Source organism: Lepus europaeus, chromosome 6, assembly GCF_033115175.1.
Source record: "Lepus europaeus isolate LE1 chromosome 6, mLepTim1.pri, whole genome shotgun sequence".
NCBI lineage: Eukaryota > Metazoa > Chordata > Mammalia > Lagomorpha > Leporidae > Lepus > Lepus europaeus.
The window spans coordinates 58,014,623-58,033,367 of record NC_084832.1 but is presented as its reverse complement, the minus strand read 5'-3'; positions in this window follow the sequence as shown (position 1 = coordinate 58,033,367).

Here is an 18,745-nt window from a genome sequence, read left to right as displayed (position 1 = left end):
GGCCCAAGGACTTAGGTCTTCCTCCACTGCTTTCCCAGGCCATGAGCAGGTAGCTGGATCGGAAGTGGGGCAGCTGGGACTCAAATCGGCACCCATATAAGATGCCGGTGCTGCAGGCGATGGCTTAACCCACAACACCACAGCACCGGCTCCTCATTTAACTTCTTGGACTAAACTGAATTTGGGTTTTAATCCTAGCCCTGTCAGGTCCTAGCTAAGTGACAGCGGGCTGGTTACTTGTTGCTCTCTGCTCATGCGAGAAATGGGGACGGGCTGTCTCTTGGGGTTTGGTAAGGCTGCTGCTGTAAAGCCGACTCCCAGAGCTGGCTACAGTGTGCAGGGAGGGTTAGCCATTACCGTCACCTCTGAGTCATTGAGCCTCTAGTTTGTGTCTGTTTACACATTGGATTTTGTATTTTTCATAGGAACAGCATCGTGGCAGCTTGGTTTACTAATAGCTTTTGACTTAGCATTTGATAATCATGGTGGCTGTTGACTTTTTTTTTTTTTTTTTTAGGATTTATTTATTCGAAAGAGTGATAAAGGTGGAGGGTTCCATCTGGTGGTTCACTCCCTAAGTGGCCACAAAGGCTGGGGCTGTTTGAGGTCAAAGCCAGGATCCCGGAGCTCCGTCCAGGTCTTCTGTGTACATGGCCAGGACCGCAGTAGCCCGAGCCGTCTGCTGCTTTCCCAGGCGCTAGCAGGGAGCTGGATTGGACTGCCCCAGGAGGCCAGCCCCTTGTGCTGGCTGTGCAAGCTTTACTATGAAAAGGTACACGGGAGAAAAATACCCTTTAGAACATGGACAGAAGGCCGGCGCCGTGGCTCAACAGGCTAATCCTCTGCTTTGCAGCGCCGGCACACCGGGTTCTAGTCCCGGTTGGGATGCCGGATTCTATCCCGGTTGCCCCTCTTCCAGGCCAGCTCTCTGCTATGGCCCGGGAAGGCAGTGGAGGATGGCCCAAGTCTTTGGGCCCTGCACCCCATGGGAGACCAGGAGAAGCACCTGGCTCCTGGCTTCGGATCAGCGCGGTGCGCCAGCCGCAGCGGCCATTGGAGGGTGAACCAACGGCAAAAAGGAAAACCTTTCTCTCTGTCTCTCTCTCTCACTATCCACTCTGTCTGTCAAAAAAAAAAAAAAAAAAAGAACATGGACAGAAATGCTCTATTTCTTCTGTGGCTAAGAAATAACACCAGAAGGCAGCTGTGAGTTAGAGAAGGCATTGGTTGGGAATTGTGGTCATATTATGCAACTAATAATGTTGGTAGAAGTAATAAGCATCCTAGGTTGGGGTCAACAGATCTAAAGTTATCAGCTTTGTAATGGAAACACCTCGATGTAAAAATGTAAAACAGTGTTAGGAACTGCCAGACAGGCCTGAAGTCATGGGGCTCAACGATTGGGCTCAGTCAACTGCTACCAGAAGACGGAGTGGCCATTTAAAAGTGTGCAAGGCCAATGCCACAGCTCACTAGGCTAATCCTCTGCCTGCGGCACCGGCACACCAGGTTCTAGTCCCAGTTGGGGCGCAGGATTCTGTCCTGGCTGCTCCTCTTCCAGTCCAGCTCTCTGCTGTGGCCCGGGAGTGCAGTGGAGGATGGCCCAAGTCCTTGGGTCCTGCACCCGCATGGGAGACCAGGAGGAAGCACCTGGCTCCTGGCTTCGGATTGGCGCAGCGCGCCGGCCATAGCAACCATTTGGAGGGTAAACCAATGGAACGAAGACCTTTCTCTCTGTCTGTCTCTCTCTCTCTCTCATTGTCTAACTCTGCCTGTCAAAAAAAAAAGTGTGCAAAATAGGTGTTTGGCATACCCTGTCTTTCGGATATGTCAGAAGCTGCTTGAGTGAGTGAGGGTCAGAAAGAGGAAGGGCGGTGATGTGGCATTGGAGGGAACAGTTGCCACTCGGCTCCATCCAGCTGTTTCCTAGGGCAATCAGGCACCCTGTGGCCACATCTCCCAGTGTTTCAAGATCCAGAGTTCTGTCTGGAAATTCCCGACCTCTGGATGCTGTGGGGACCACACAGAGGCACACCCAGGAAGCCGATTTGGTCCACAAGCCCAAAGTTCTCTGCTTTCTATCTTCTGTCTCCTTCCCTGAGTGGCCACTCACCATTCAGCTGGAACCAAACCAAGTCAGGGAGAGAGAATGGCCACAGCTGTCTGGTAAGCTGTGTGTAAGTAAATGTATTCAAGAGTAGTTATTGAGCATCATCTACAGGCTGCACACCTAGCTAAGTTATATTCCCAACCCCCTGGGGGCAGGTTTAGCCAATGGGTGAGCGCTGAAATGACCGGACACTTCAGTGTCAGCCTGTGCGGAGATCGTTCTCAGGGATCTGCTACGCCCTTTGCCCTTTCACCAATGGGATGGAGAAGACCTGGCGACCTTGGAGGTGGCAGAGACTTTGTCAGCCTGAGCCCCGGAATGACTGCAGGAGAGTGCCTCCCCGCCCCCCACTGCTCCAACCCCTAATCTGGAAGCAGGCAGCGCAGTGCCATGAGCAGGGGCATTTCAGCCATCAGCCATGTTTAGAATCTCCTGCTTCAGTGGCCAAGCTTAGCTAAAATGGAAATAGGTGCCCAGAAGTGCGGGGTTACTGTCAAAAACCCTGAACCACAAGGCATTCATTACACTTGGGGCACGGGATGATGAAGCTAAAGGCAGTGAGAGAGACTGAGACCCCGCACAGCTTGTAAAACGTCTACCTGTGATACTGCAATGGGCCTAGCGTGTGCCGCGGAGCCTACTGCCCTGAGGAGCCAGAAGGCCAGAGACCTCTCACACCTCACTCTTCAGCAAGGAACTTGTCGCTGTGCTTCTGCTCCTGTGGTTTTCAAGGAAGGTGGGCTCAGGACAGAATATGTCAGCTTGTAAGTAGAAAGGAAGGGGAGACCTTGACTGGGTCCTTGGAGCCTTGGCCTTGGCAATGGCCCTACTGCAGCCACTGTTGAGATATTTGAAGAGCGAACCAACAGATGGGAAGAAGGAGTGCCCTCTCTCTCTCTCCTCTCTCTAAATAAATAAACAAACAAACAAACAAACAAACAGGAAGGACATTAACGGTGCAGAAATTTGGTGTTGCCCGGAATTGGGAATTTGGGATAGGCTCTAGCTTCTAGACCCCAGCGAGTTGGAGAGCGGACTAAAGACTCAGTTATACCAAAGCTTTTCATCACCAAGGTGCCTCACAGGTTGCACAGAGGGTGTGAGCTCCCATGGGTGCCTTTAGTTTCAGGTGACTCCCAGGTGGTCACCGTTCTGCTGATAGAGCTGGGCCCCTCCCGACTCACTGTGAATTGTGGGAAATAAACCTGAAGCGTGCTAAGCCACAGGGTGGAGAAGGCTAGCCCAGGAGGAGGGGCTGAGGAAGGACCCCTGGGCACAGCTGGCTGAAGGGCTGAGCTGCCAGAGACCAGGAGCCCGGAAAGAACGCGGCTAACCTGGAAATGCACTGGAGAGATTCCGGGTCCGATTAGAAACAGGAAAGCGCCCACAGACACCCACGAGAATGGGCTGGAACCAGCAGCCTCATCTCAGCCTCAACAATGAGGGGGTGAGAGGGAGTGAATGGAAGTCAACAATTTAAGCAGCGCAGCTAAGAGAATAGAGAAGTGAGTATACAGAGGATCGAAGACCAGGCTCTGGGGTATGCAAAACAAACTGTGAACTTGAACGAGGCAGGAGATCACTGAGTCAGCAGCTCCCGTAGCTCCCCTGGGAGAAAGCAATGAGAGGCAGGAAAGCTGCAGCATTGAGAGGACTGAGTGACAAACAAGATATGAGGGCTGGGCCCTTGGTCCTGCTGGGTATTGGGGCAGAAGGCTCTTGGACCCTGGCCAGTGCAGACACTAGACAGTCACACAATGGGGACCGGCGCTGTGGCCTGAAGCGCCGGCATCCCATATGGGCACCAGTTCTAGTCCTGGCAGCTCCTCTTCCGAACAAGCTCTCTGCTGTGGCCTGGGAAAGCAGTAGAAGATGGCCCAAGTCCTTGGGCCCCCACGCCCACGTGGAAGACCCGGAAGAAGTTCCTGGCTCCTGGCTTTGGATCGGCACAGCTCCGGCCGTTGGGGCCATCTGGGGAGTGAACCATCAGATGGAAGACCTCTCTGCTTCTACCTCTCTGTAACTCTGTCTTTCAAATAAATAAATCTTAAAAAAAAAAAAAAGTCACACAACGGAATCACACCACATGAGAGCAGGACAGGGTCTCCAAACGGTCCCCTCTCTCAGCCTACAGGGAGGGGACACTGAATTCCGGGAGCAAAAGGTCACTTCTCAATCACAATGCTGGAACCAGAGGGAGGAGAAGAGACAAGAGTCAGTGAGAGGCAGGGTGAAGAGAGGACGCACAGACATTCATTCATTCATCCATTTATTCACTCGTTCATTCCTCTACTTTCTTCAACAAACAAGTTCAGCCCTTCTAGGTGCCGGGGCGCCAGTTAGAAAGGTGAATGAGGTGGGCAGGACGCAGCGGGATGGAGATGGAGGTGAGAGGGCATTCCTGCCCGAGTGTGGGAAGCTGGGTCCATCTGAAAGGTGGAGGAGGAGGAGTGGGGCCCCATGCTGGGCTGCCAGGCTGTGTGCCTGAGTCAGCTGGAGAGGCCAGGCTGTGAGGAGGTGGCCCGCCCTGGGGGTGAGCCCCTGAGTGACAGCTTTCTGATTGCACCTGTGGAGGCGGGGCTCGGGGCAGGGCCATCTCCCACCGGGCCCCATAGCACACCACTGGGGTTCAAGGTTCCCCGGGGTGAGTCAGGCTCGCACACCTAATGCAAATAATGAGAGACAGGGCCCAAATCACTAAGGGACAGTGTTGTGGGGAGCAGGGAGGAACTCCTGGGGGAAGGGCGGTCGGAGGGAGGGAGGAGCAGGGTTTGCACAGCGGGTCCTGGAGGCACGGAACCCGAAGAGCTGCGCAGAGAAACCCTTGCATTTTCTGATGGCATGGATGTCACAGCAGGGAGCCCTGAAATCTGTGTTTTTGCTGATTTCCCTGCGCACAGACCTCGTCCCGGCACCTGCCGCGGTCGGCCATCCTCTTAGGAGGGCCTGTCATTTTAGTTCGTTGCTTTGCAGACATGAATCAATACTGCTTGAATGAATGGGAAAGGAGAAGGAGAAAACTCTGGAAAGGGCCTCGATCCTCTCACTACTGGGGAAATCTTTTGTGACTCTGGGATTTGACACCAGTTTTGGCAGACCCAAAACTCAGCTTCTTCCTCCAAGAGTCAGTATTTGTGCCTGGACCACTGGTGAGGCCAATGTCCCTCTCAATAAAATCTGAAATGTTAAAAAGTATACATGGTCCATGGGGCCGGCACTGTGGCACAGCAGGTTAACTCCCTGGCCTGAAGCGCCAGCATCCCATATGGGCACCGGTTCTAGTCCCGGCTGCTCCTCTTCCAATCCAGCTCTCTGCTATGGCCCGGGAAAGCAGCAGAGGGTGGCCCAAGTCCTTGGGCCCCTGCACCTGCGTGGGAGACCCCGAAGATGCTCCTGGCTTCAAATTGGCACAGTTCCGGAAGACCTCTCTCTCTCTCTCTCTCGCTCTCTGCCTCTCTTCTCTCTGGCTTTCAAATAAATAAATAAATCTTTAATTAAAAAAATTATACTTGGTCCCACAGAAATCAGAATGATGTTAATGCAGCTATCTGAATAGTTTGAGAAATTAAGGTTCTAGTCCTAGCTGGGCTTGTTTCTTGACATGTTACATAACAAAGATCTAATAACATGTCTCATTCGTCACTGTAATTTTGAAGCAAAGAATGACAGTTTTAGCTATCTGCCCAAGTAGGATAGGCCAGGAAAGATCTGTGCTTCCTACTGGTAACCAAGCCACAGAAACCGCTTCCCAAGTCACAGACAGCCCCTTGGTTTGCTGACTGCATTTGTTATCAGAGGAAACACTACGTGATGGCGAGAGGTCAGCGAAACAAAGATGCGTGTTTCTTCCCCATCTGAGTGGGTGCAGCCGCTGTGTTTCATCCCTAGTTGTGGCCGTCTGCCTCCTCACTCCTCGGCATCCTGACTGGTGATGATGGCATAGCCGTGGTCCCTGAGGAGCAGGCATGCCCTGGAACCACGTGGCTGGCGCTGTGCAGAGGGAAATGGCAGAGACAGGTCACGTAGCTTTGCCTCAAGCCACATGGAATTTGTCTCCAGAGAAATCACTGGACTCAGAGGTCTACTACATTTAGTAGCTTCCTGCTGTGGTCAGTGTTTTGTTTATTTTTAATAAAGATTTATTATTGGTTGGAAGGAGAGAAACAGAGGGAGAGGAGAGCTCTTCCATCTGCTGGTTCACTCTCCAAATGGCTGCAAGAGCCAAGGCTGGGCCAGGCTGCAGCCAGGAGCCTGGAATTCCATCCAGGTCTCCCATGTGGGTGGCAGGGGCCCAGACACTTGAGCCAGCTCTCACTGCCTTCCCAGATGCAGTAGCAGTGCTGGATGGAAACAGAGTCAGCAGGCCTGGAGCCAGTGCTCCCGTGGGATGCCAGCATTGTAAGCTCTGGCTTAACCTGCTGTGTCACAACATGGGCTCCCCTGGGGGCGCTTCAGCAGGCCTCAACCCTAAATTATCTTCTTTTCACTTAATTAGTAAGACCTCCACAAGACCCCTGAATAAATACTACCAGCAGCTGGCTGCAGGGTTCTGTTTGTTCATTTGTCCTCTGAGACAGGAAGACAAAGAACAGTAGCACCTAGCGCTGGTGAGGGAATGGAAACACAGGCGTTTCTGCACGTGGCCCTACACTGGCACGTGGCACTGTGGCCATCTGCAGCCAAGGCCTTAAACCCACGCATACACTTTGAGCTCATCTTTCGATTCTAGCAAAACACGTTTTTCATAAAGAAATGTATGCCACATTTTATTGACTTTTCAGTAATAACAAAAAAGAAATCATTCATACTACCTTACAAAACTTGAATGCCACCAAGAGAATATTACAGTGCAATTGTAATTTGGAAAGCTAAGACGTACGAGTTTATTTGGTCTAAAAAATTTTTGACATGTTTCATAGTATGCATTTTCCATGAACTTTCTGAAGATTCCTCATATGCATGGACTTCAAAATTTTTTGTGCCCAATTCAGCTTACCTTTGACATCCATTTTCTGTGGACATTTTGAAGTCCCTGTGCATATTTATAAAGAGAACTAGCCACACAACACTAAATGTCAACAGCAGGCATCTCGGTACAGTGGGGTGACAGCCGAATGTTGTTTTCTCTTCTAGGGTTTCTGAAGCTCTTGCAGGGAGCGTGCATCGTGTAGCTTAGCTCAATATACTGATTTTTTAAAATGTTTAAACATTTATTTTTATTTATTTGAAAGGCAGAGAGACAAAGACAGAGACAAATCTTCTATCCACTGGTTCACTCCTTAAATGCCTCCAACAGCCAAGACTGGGCCAGGCTTAAGCCAGGAGCCAGGAAGTCCATCTGGGTCTCCCCCATGGGTGACAGGGACTCAAGTACTTGATCCATCACCTGCTGCCTCCCAGGGTGCATATCAGCAGGAGACTGGGTTGGAAGAGGAGTAGGAACTTGAACCTTCAGTATGGGACATGGGTGCCCCGGGCAGTGTCTTAACTGCAATGCTACAATGCCCATCCCTTAATATATTTATTTTTGAGGAAACAAAGTGTCTGAAAGAAGCCTGCTGCATTTGTTTCAAAAACTCATTTCTCCATGAAATTAAGGGCTCAATTTAAATCTCATATATTTCCCGTGAACTCAGTAAGAAAAATTTAAAATGGGGGGGGGGGGAGGTGGAGGTGGCCAGGGAAAGCTCTAGATGGCTCTTGACCTCATGGCTTCCCCTCCAGGCTCTTCCCCCCGCCCCGCCCCCCACAAGGGACCAGCAGCAAGCCTGGTGGTTAAGCGGGCCAAGTGCAGCTTTAGCACTCATTGGTGGTTAAAAGCACACGTTCTAGGCTGCTCTTTGGGCTGGGCTGTGGGCCTGGGAGTGGCTGAGCATCTCCCGGGCTTCAGGACCCTTGGGCTTATGCGACCCTTCCACACTGCAGAGCAGTCACCTTCCCTGTCACGCCTGGACGAGACACTGGTAGCAGGGCTCTCAAATGCCTGGTCGAGAAAGTCACAGGTTCGTCTTAGCCTCCTGTTGCCTGCTGATGGCAAATGTGTGCGATTCCTGCTGCTGTCTGCTTTGGCCATATGGCAAACTTTTCCTGCCAGAGACTGAGCCCATCTCAATCTTCAGTATCTCGCATACCTTCATGCCTTCATGGCATGGATACTTCCTGAGCATCTTCATCAGAGAAAGCAAATTGTGCTTCCCTCCAGGGCCCCTGGGGCCCCTGTGTCCTACTGGCAGCAGGCACATTGCAATCGTTGTTCCCACTTGGGGGAAGGGAGGCCCTTGGGGTGACGGAGTGGAAGACAAGGAGAGGGACTGGCTCCTGGGCTCCCCTTGGCTCACTCTGGGGCGATACTGGCAGCTGGAAGAGCATCAGGGCTTTGACAAGGGTGGGGGTGTTGGGGGGCAGCTGTCGTGGGCCTGCAGGTGGCCAGGAGGGGCAGAGAGCCTGGAGAAGGGGGCAGGTTTGCTGTGTGCAGAGGGGACTGGCAGGGTTTGCTTCTTATGCCGTCAAGGTCTTCCAGAGGGACAGAACTAATAGGATGGACGAGGATACCCCGTAGAGAGATAAGCAAGGGAGGATTTACTATGGGAGTTGGCTCGTGTGATTGTGCAGGTTGAGAAGTTCCTAGGTCTGCCCCCAGGGCCCCAGAGAGGCAACTGGTGTAGTTCAGTGTGCATCTGAGGGCCTGTGAACCGGGAGCTCCACTGTCCAGGGCCAGGAGAGGATGGATGTCCCAGCTCAAGAGGACGGGGAATTCCTCCTTCCTCTGCCTCGCTCTATTTAGGCCCCCAGTGGGCTGGATGGGACCCAGCCACCCTGGGAAGAGCTGTCTGCTTTATTTCAGTCACCTGTTCTGGTGCTTATTTCTCCCAGAAACACTCTCATAGGTACACTCAGCAGTAGCGTTCCCCCAGCTATCGGGGTGGGCATCCCTCAGCCCAGTCCAGCTGATACCTAAAATTAACCATCACAAAGCCACCCACTCCTTCCTCCGCTCCAGGCACCCGCCTGTATCTAATGAGATCCCTAAGCACTCACTCTATCTGCCAGATAGCTAGGAATGCTATAAACTAGTTCCTGCTGCCTGGGAGGAGAGACAGGCAAGTAATCCAGAAAAAGTGTTGGGTGAGTGGCAGGGGCAGGCTGGAGCCCCGGTGGAAGTGACCGGCTCTGATGGAGGGAAGGGAAGTGGGGGGGATTCCAAGCAGAAGGAGGAAGGGTGTAAAAGCAGAGCGCGCGAGACAAGGACAGCCCATTCTGCAAACTAGGTCTTGCAGCCAGAGCTGAGGCCATCAAGAGAGGGGAAGCTGGCAGGGAAGCATGCGCCCTGATCTACCTTTCTCAATCCTGTGCTGACCCCCATGGGCTGGGAGGACTGGGGATGCAGTGCTGGGCTGGGGTCCAAGGCTGACACTGCCGGCAAGAGACTACCACTACTGTGGCCACGGGCGGAAGTGGTGGCCCTAGGAGGAGAGAGCGGATCTGAGAAATAGCTCAGAATAATGTGATGGGTGAGGAAACGAAGGGAGGGCCAGCAGTGACCGGGGCTGGGCTGGGAACCTGTAGGTCTGGGGACAAGAAGCTGAGCTTGGTCTCGAGTTGGCCCTGGGACAGCCTGGAGGGGAGACCAGTGGGCAGTTGGTTGTTGGGATTTGGAGTTTGGGGGTTGGCGGGGAGAACCCCAAACCAGAACTGGGCGTTGCCGACAATGCTGTCCTGATAAAGGGGACCTGCTACAGAACCAGGCAGCTGGGGATCACCCCAGGGCCCCCACCTGGAATCTTGTGCAGTTCCTTTGACCTCTCCGTGCCTCTGTTTCCTACTCTGAAGGGTGTGGATCGAATTTGGACTGAGGTGAGGGTTCGGTGAGATAACCTGGGGCAGGCGATTGAGATGCCAGTTAGGTTACTCCTGTCCCATAGCAGAGTGCGTGGGTTCAGGGCCTACCTGCAGCGCCTGACTCCAGCTCCCTGCTAATGCAGGCCCTCAGAAGCCATAGAAATGGCTCAGGTAATTGGGCTTCTGCTACCCCCATGCGAGGCCTAGATTAAGTTCCCGGCTCCTGACTGCAGTTCCTTTAGCCGTTACAGGCATTTGGGGAGTGGACCAGAGGATCAGAGTGCACTCACTCACTCTTTCTGCATCTCAAATAAATAAGAACTAAAAAAAAAATGAGATAACCCATGAAATGTGCATGTTGAAATGCTCAGTACCCATGTTTGACTGAGGTTACTTTCGAATATTCATGGAGAATGGAAATAAAAGTTAAGTTTAGGGGCCATTGCTGTGGTATAGCAGGTAAAGCAACCACCTGCAGTGCTGGCATCCTATATGGGCGCCCTGGTTCAAGTCCAAGCTGTTCTACTTCCCATCCAACTCTCCTCTATGGCCTGGGAAAGCAGAAGATGGCCCAAGTCCTTGGGCCCCTACACCAGCATGGAAAACCCAGAAGAAGCTCCTGGCTACAGATGGGCCCAGCTCTGGCCATTGCAGCCATTTGGGGAGTGAACTGGAGGATGGAAGACCTCTCTCTGCCTCTGTCTCTCTGTAACTCTGCCTTTCAAATAAAATTTTTTAAAAAATCTTTAAAAAAAAGTTAACTTTACCCGATTGTCACTGTGATGCAGCGGGTAAAGCCGTGGCTTGCAGCACCAGCATCCCATATGGGCACTGGCTCAAGTCCCAGCTGCTCCTCTTCTTACCTGCTAATGCACCTGGGAAAGCGGTGTGGGATGGCCCAAGTCCTTGGACCCCTGCACCCACGAGGGAGACCCAGAAGAAGCTCCTGGTTCCTGGCTTTGGCTTGGCCCAGTCCTGGCCATTGTGGCCATTTGTGGGAGTGAACCAGTGGATGGAAGAGTTCTCCCTGTCTCTCTCCTTCTCTCTCTATAACTCTGCCTTTCAAAAAAATAAATAAATAAAGTTAAGTTTATCTTGGTGGAAAATAATTTTGAAATCCATGCACATAAGGGACTCTCAAAAAGTATGGGAAAATATGTATTATCAAAAAACTATGCATGGGTTTCAATATTGTTTTGCACCTGCAATTTACATAACTTTATTTCAGAGATGAGAGAGAGAGAGAGAAAGAGAGCAGTCCTGTGTATTGGTTACTTCTCAAAGGCCCACTGTGGCCAGAGCTGGACCAGGGCTGGAAGCAGGAGCCAGAAACTCAACCCAGGTCTCTCATATGGTGTCAGCAACCTAATGACTTGGGTTATCACCCCTGTTTCCTAGGGTTGGCATTAGTAGAAAGCTGAAGCTGGGAGTCAGTCAGACCCGCGTACTTGGATGTGGGCTGTGGACATCTTAACCACCAGGTTAAACGCCCACTCCTAAACCTATTTTTCAATTCAATTTCCATGAGCTCTGCAAAGTTCCTTTGTGTTTGGGACTCTTCAGGTTTTAGCTGCTAGTTGAAGGCTACGATCAATGAGCTGGCCCATAGAGTGAGAAGCAAGAAGACAGCCATGCCTTGGAGCCCGTAAGAATGCCATCTTGCTCCACTTCTGATTATCTGAAGCAAAATTATGGCTATGGACTTTGGTTTAACATCTTTTTGAAATGAATTCTCAACAAACCTATATCTAAGTATATCAAAACTCAGTTTTGGGGCCACACTGTGGCATAGTGGGTAAAGCCGCAGCCTGCAGTGCCGGCATCCCATATGGGCACCAGTTCTGGTCCTGGCTGCTCTACTTCCTACCCAGCTCTCTGTTATGGCCTGGGAAAGCAGTATAAGATGGCCTAAGTCCTTGGGTCCCTGCACCCTTGTGGGAGACCCAGAGGAAGCTTCTGGCTCCTGGCTTTGGATTGGCTCAGCTCCAGCCGTTGTGGCCAGTTGGGAGTGAACCAGCAGATGGAAGACACCTTTCTCTCTCTCTTTCTCTCTCTGCCTCTCCTTCTTTCTCTGTGTAACTCTGACTTTAAAATAAATAAATAAATAAATCTTGAAAAAAAAAAAACCACAGTTTTATTAGCAAGGCAAATTAAACATTTACTCTGTATGTTTCTAAACGAACAAAGCAACACTAGGGACAGCATATAAGACTTTTTTTTTTTTTTCAAGATTTATTTCTTTATTTGAGAGACAGAGTTACAGAGAGAGAGAGAGAGTGAGAGATCGCCCCTCAGCTTGTTCACTCTGCGAATGACCACAACAGCTGGGACTGTGCCAGACTGAAGCCAGGAGCCAGGAGCTTCCTCTGGTCCCCCACATGGGTGCAGGGGCCCAAGCACTTGGGCCACCTTTCACTGCTCTCCCAGGCCATAGCAGAGCGCTGGATAGGAAGTGGAGCAGCCGGGACTTGAACCAGTGTCCATATGGGATGCCTGCACTGCAGGCAGAGGTTTAACCTGCTACCCCACAGTGCCAGCCCCATATAGGGCATGTTTAAGGTGGGAGGGCGGTGGCACTGTGGCACTGTGGTGTAGTGGGTTAAAGCCCTAGCCTGCAGTGCCAGCATCCCATGTGGGTGCCGGGTCAAATGCTGGCTGCTGCGCTTCTGATCCAACTCTCCGCCATGAAGATAGCCCAAGTCCTTGGGCCCCTGTACCCGCGTGGGAGACCCAGAAGAAGCTCCAGGCTCCTGGCCTTGGATCTGGGGAGTGAACTAGTGGATGGAAGACCTGTGTGTGTGTGTGTGTGTCTATCTCTCTCTGTAATTCTGTGTGTCAAATAAATAAATCTTAAAAAAAAAAAAAAAAAGGCAAGTGGGAGCTGCCATTGAGTCCAGCCTTCCTGGTAACTAGCTGTGTGGCCTCTAGGAGTGCCCACTCCCTCTGAGCCGGAGTTGATTCATTGTCTGTATATATTTTTTTATTTTTTATTTTTTGACAGGCAGAGTGGACAGTGAGAGAGACAGAGAGAAAGGTCTTCCTTTGCCGTTGGTTCACCCTCCAATGGCCACCGCGGTAGGCACGCTGCGGCCAGTGCACCACGCTGATCCGAAGCCAGGAGCCAGGTGCTTCTCCTGGTCTCCCATGTGGGTGCAGGGCCCAAGCACTTGGTCCATCCTCCACTGCACTCCCTGGCCACAGCAGAGAGCTGGCCTGGAAGAGGAGCAACTGGGACAGAATCTGTCGCCCCGACCAGGACTAGAACCCGGGGTGCTGGCGCCACAGGCAGAGGATTAGCTTATTGAGCCATGGCGCCGGCCCAGAGTTGATTCATTGTCAAAGGAGTCAGTTGGATCAGAATCATCACTTGGGTTTCTTCTACTGAGAAGTCTGGTACCAAGGGAAACCCCGTGTTAGCCTGGTTTTTGTTACTCCATGTACTTGAGCGTGAACCGGAGGGTCTTCTTTAACAGCACACACATGCAGAGCATGGGGGCCAGTCTCAGCAGGCCGGACACCAAGGCAGATGGGAGAGGCTGTGGGGTGAAGGGGACGGCATGGGGGGAGTCGGCAGCAGGGAGCGCCCACCACTCCTTCGGCCTGCAGTACGGATGTGGCCTCCTGGGCGCTGCAGGGGGCACGTTCCCATGGCCCCGGCAGTCCCAGTCTCTGTCCTCACGGTGTTTACCGTCGGCTGGGGAAGTGACACGCTGCACCAGTGCCAACGAGGAATGAAACGAGCTTCCGGCCACAGGCAGTTAACTCGATTTCTCCAAGCTTTAGTTTCCTTCTCTACAAAATGGGGATACAGATGTTTATGTAATCCAGGGCTGTTAGGCAAGTCGCTGGCATTGTTTATTTAGTTGTGTGGTGGGGCTTGCAAGGATGCCTGGCGTACAGCAAGAGTTCATCAGTGAGGACTCTGGGGTGAAGGGGTTAGGAAGATGAAAGAAGGGTGGCTCTCCAAACTACACACCGATGGCCCCCTCTCGACAGTGGCTGTAGATTCGGTTCTGATGTTCAAGGCTACCAAAGACAGAAATACGATCAGTCTGATCCTATCACTTTCAGCTTAACATTCGTCGCTGGCTTCCTCTTGCTGTTAGATGGAACTCAAACTCCTTCTTTAGTCTCTCACCCTCCTCCAGTCTCGCCAGCCCCTCACACTCTACAGCACGGGGAACATTTGCCCACTCTCTCACTCCCCATCCTGGATTCCGCTCGCTCGGCTGTCTCTCCCTGGGGGAAGCTTCCTCCGGCACTCTCCTCTCTCCTCCGAAGCATCTGTGCTCCCTGTCCGCTGTGGCCCCCACGCCTGCCTGCAGATTGCTGGTGCATCCTCTCTGTCCCCAGCTCTGCTCTGCCCTGTCTCTTGCACAGTGCTTGACACACACAGTAGGTGTTCAGCTAACGGTAGGAAGAATGGACGGATCTGCTGAAATCTGTGTGTGTTTTCCTTGTCCTGCGCTCTCCAGATCTTCAGAATAAGGGAAAACGTGTGATGGGGTGGACTCCCCACTGCCCAGCTACTTGGGATGGAAAACGGTGACCTAAGGGAAGCCAAAGAGGCCACTGGTTTGGCAGGTGTGGCAGGACTCATCAGAGACGAAAAAAAATCCAGGTGGGCGTGAGAGGGCAGTGGGTTTGAAAAAAACATAAAACTTGCAAAGAGTATGTTAGGAAGCCCACTTTCCATCAGCACGCTTATAAGGCGTGTCTGTAAAAGCTAGCGAGATCTTTTGGAAATAAACAAAGAGTCAACCTCAGAAAATAAGAAGCAGAGGGTGATGGGACGTTCTAGGGCAAAAGTCATGAAGCTGAAGGGCCAGTGACAAGTCCCGAATTATTCACAGTGAAGACGGACAACAGGCATGCCAGAGTTCACGTGGTGAAAACTTTCAGATATGCCGAACTGTGGCGATGACAGGGTGAACCACACGGTGTCTATAACCTTGAAACATCCTAGCACCCACTCCACACGGCCATTTTTACGAGAGATTGCTCCAAAGATCTAGATCTAGCTCTTTGTCTTGCTCTCTGTCACATCAGATTCCAAGCCACTTGAAGACAGGGAAAATATATCGTTTTGGGGCATGTTTCATGGTATCTGTCCCAGAAGCTTCATCCCATGCACTTTCGCCAAGTTCAAGTGGATTCAAAGGACTGGAGATGTGTAATTTTCAGTTATAGGGAAAACATGCTAAAGCCCAATGAGATGGATCAGCATTTTCAGGTAACTTAAAAAAAAAAGTATTGACAGGTAAAAAATACTTAGTAGGTCATTAAAACATGATCCAGAGCCTTAAAAAAGGTTTTAGAAAATCCTGTAGTTCACATAAGTCATCGCAGATGATTCATGACTCCCCATAGATCCCCGAGGACCTGTGCATGATGGCGCCACCTTGCATTGGTCAAGCTCCACCTGTGTAGGAATTTCTCTTCTGGGCCTCACGTTTTCTAGAGGGGATGGATACATGCAGGATGCTTTCGGGGAAGGAGGATCAGGAAGCAGACCCTCAACATCGTGACAGGTGGGAAATGCAGCCCCGTGTCACTTACAGCAAGCACACGTGCTGAGAAATGTCGTGAGGGGATTTCGTAGTTGTGCGAGCATCATGGAAGCTACAGCGTCACCAGCAGCGTCCCCACCACGCGTGTGATTTGTAGTTGACTGAAGTGTTGTTACGCACAGCAAGAGCCCATTCCAGCCACCCTTCCCCTTCTCACCCAGACCAGAGCCTTGGTTCTAACTCCACCTCTTCTACTTCCCCTTGTTCTGCTCTCTGTTGCCTGCTTCCCTGGTTGGGTTCTGGAGCCCTCTGTGGCTCCTGCCTTGTCTACTCCCTGGCTTCTGGCTCCATCCTCCTTCCCAGGTCTGCTCATCTCCATCCGAGATCCAGGAGGAAGAGCCTCCACTCTGCCCCAGGTGCTCCCGAGTTGACTATTTGCACCTGCTGGAGGAGTGGGGCGATGGCATCTGCTAATTCTCCCTTCCCACCCACTCAGCAGCAGGGTCTCATCGGGAGCAGAAGAGCCCGGGGAGGACTCTGAGGAGCAGCGGCCACAGAGCAGGGCACACTCTGGCCATCCTGCCGCCAGGGAAGGACACAGCACCAATCTGACATCCCATGAGGACCTCCAGGAAGGAAGGAAGCAGGCAAGTTGGGCCCCTAAAGGCAGCAGTGCTGGGAGGCGGGCCATGACGTCTCTCTTGAGAGTCTCCCTGGGAGCCTGTGTCGCTGCCTGGCTGCTTCTCATCCATGCCCCCCTCCCAGCAGTTCCCGTGGCTGCGGTGTTTGGATTGTGTGCCCTCTCCTCATCCAATGCCAGTTTCTGGAGGGCAGAGGAGTTGTGGGTGCCGATCATCTTCCATCTGCCCTCCGTATACACCTCTGCCTTCTTCCCTCTGCTCACCTTTTCATTCATTCATTTATTTATTTTATTAAAGATTTTTATTTATTTGAAAGTCACACTTACACAGAGAGAAGGAGAGGCAGAGAGAGAGAGAGAGAGAGAGAGAGAGAGAGAGAGAGACTGAGATTCATCTGCTGGTTCACTCCCCATTTGGCTGCAATGGCCGGAGCTGCGCCAATCCAAGCCAGGAGCCAGGAGCTTCTTCTGGGTCTCCAACGTGGGTGCAGGGGCCCAAGGACTTGGGCCATCTTGCAGTGCCTTCCCAGGCCATAGCAGAGAGTTGGATTGCAAGTGGAGCAGCCGGGACTCGAACCGGCACCCATATAGGTAAAGCCGACCCTCCCCCCCGCTCGCCTTTTTAAACCACGTCCCTGGGGGCCTGATCCTCCAGCTTCTTGAGGGTTTGGCCAGTGTGGTTCTTTGGTGGGAGTTAAGGGCTGAGCTGTTTGGCTCGCTGGCTGTTCCCCTGCAGGCTCTGGGGAGCTGGACCGAAGAGGGCAGCCCCTCTGTCGCAAAGTCCTCCCCCCCTCGCTTTTGGTTCTGGAAGCAGCTCCCCTCCCTCAGCCCTTCCAGTCTGGCTGTGCTGTTCACAGCCCCAGGCGGCTGCACCCTCCCTTCAGGCTTCCCTCTGCCTCCCCGGTCCACATCAATGGCTGCTTTATTGAACCCTGCCAGTGTAGCCTAGTGAGCGTGTGCTGCTGCTTCCTGCCGGCTGCCCGCCTCACACACTGCCCCATTCAGCTCTTGTGCCCAGGACCCAGCTCCGTGCTGCCCACACCGCGAACCCTTAATGACTTCAGGAATTTGGGAACGGTTCAGCACCAGGTGGCTATAGGAGCACCAAGGCCTTTATGGAAGGTGGAGCAGGAGCGAAGCTTTCAAAACATCTTCAGGACGCATATTTCGTATTGCAACGCATTCCACACATCCACAGCTGGGTATAACTGGGCAAGAAGGTTCAGGAAGCAATGCTTACCTTTGCTTTGTGTGATGCATCGTGATCATTTCTATTTAATCTTGCTCCATTTTAATGTTCTAATTAAATTCTCGTAATGGTTCCCTAAATTGATTTCAAGGCCTAAAAAAAACAGTTGCAGCTCATGGCTTTAAAGACCCTGGCATGGGTGGGGCCCAGCCCCTCCTTCCTGGGGAGGGTGTGAATGCCAAGGAGGTAGTGGTGGAATGCCGAGAGAGAAAGAGAGAGAGAGAGAGAGAGAGAGAGAGAGGTCTTCCATCCCCTGGTTCACTCCCCAAATGGCCACAACGGCCAAGATGGGGCCAGGCTGGGGCCAGGAGTCAGGAACTCCATCAGGGTTTCCCATGTGGGTGGCCGGCAGCAGCTTAACCCATCGCGTCACTTCGCCGGTCACGCCCCCTCTTTTTTTTTTTTAAATATATTTTATTTATTTTAAAGGCAGAGTGACAGAGAACAGTTTTTGGTAGACTTCTTACCTCCAACTTGGCTTTTCTTTTTAGGTTTAGCCTGGTTTAGGAAGGGGAGATTCGAGCTCCTAAAACATGCTGATGACATGAGCCATTGAATGCCTCCAGTTCTTAGAAGTCAGTGTCTGCCAGCCACAGGGCTCTGGGCCCCGAGCAAGCTGGAAGGGAACGCTGATCCCCGGGACTTGCCTGAGGGTCCGCGGCCCTCCCTTCTCTATCCTTCCCCAAGCAGCTGTGAATGCCCTAGGGGTACGCCGTGCTCCAGCCAAGCAGTACAACACAGGCCTGCCCTTGCATCTGGATATTCACTCGATGATAAAGTTTTGCAATAAAACTTTAAGAGAGTTTGGAACCACAGTCAAGCCAAAATCAATTAGAAAGTAAGCCAAAATATCTCCAAGTATACCTTTAATTACAAGAAAAAAAATGTCAATTTCTAAAGTCAAATTTAAATGCATCTCTTAAAGAAATCTGAAATGTTTGTTTGGTTACATTTACAGAATGAAGTTACTAAAAAGCTGTAATAAAATTTGTTTCCTTTCTATATTAGTGAAGATACTTATAACCTTTGTGTAGCATACATAAGTCAATCAAACTCAGCGTCACCAACTTAAAAACAAGAATTACGTTGTAAAAAAATCTGAAAACCACTGAGAAAAAAAGAGGATATATTCAACCATAAGCCAAGGGTCCAACATGCTTTGATATGAAGGTTTCAAACTCCACCTAAGTCTGCAGTCCTGTCCACCTTAAAAATTGTATGATTCTATTTCAGAAACTGAGTTGTATGTTCTCCAAGATGGAGCCCAGCCTTCTAAGTCGCCATCGGTCGTTCTCCCGGTATCTAAACCTTAAAGCCAAGGTAAAAGGGTAGAAGTGGCCATTGATATCGCTACGTGCGATCCTGAATCAAATCTGCTTGCCCAGTCTTCCACCAGA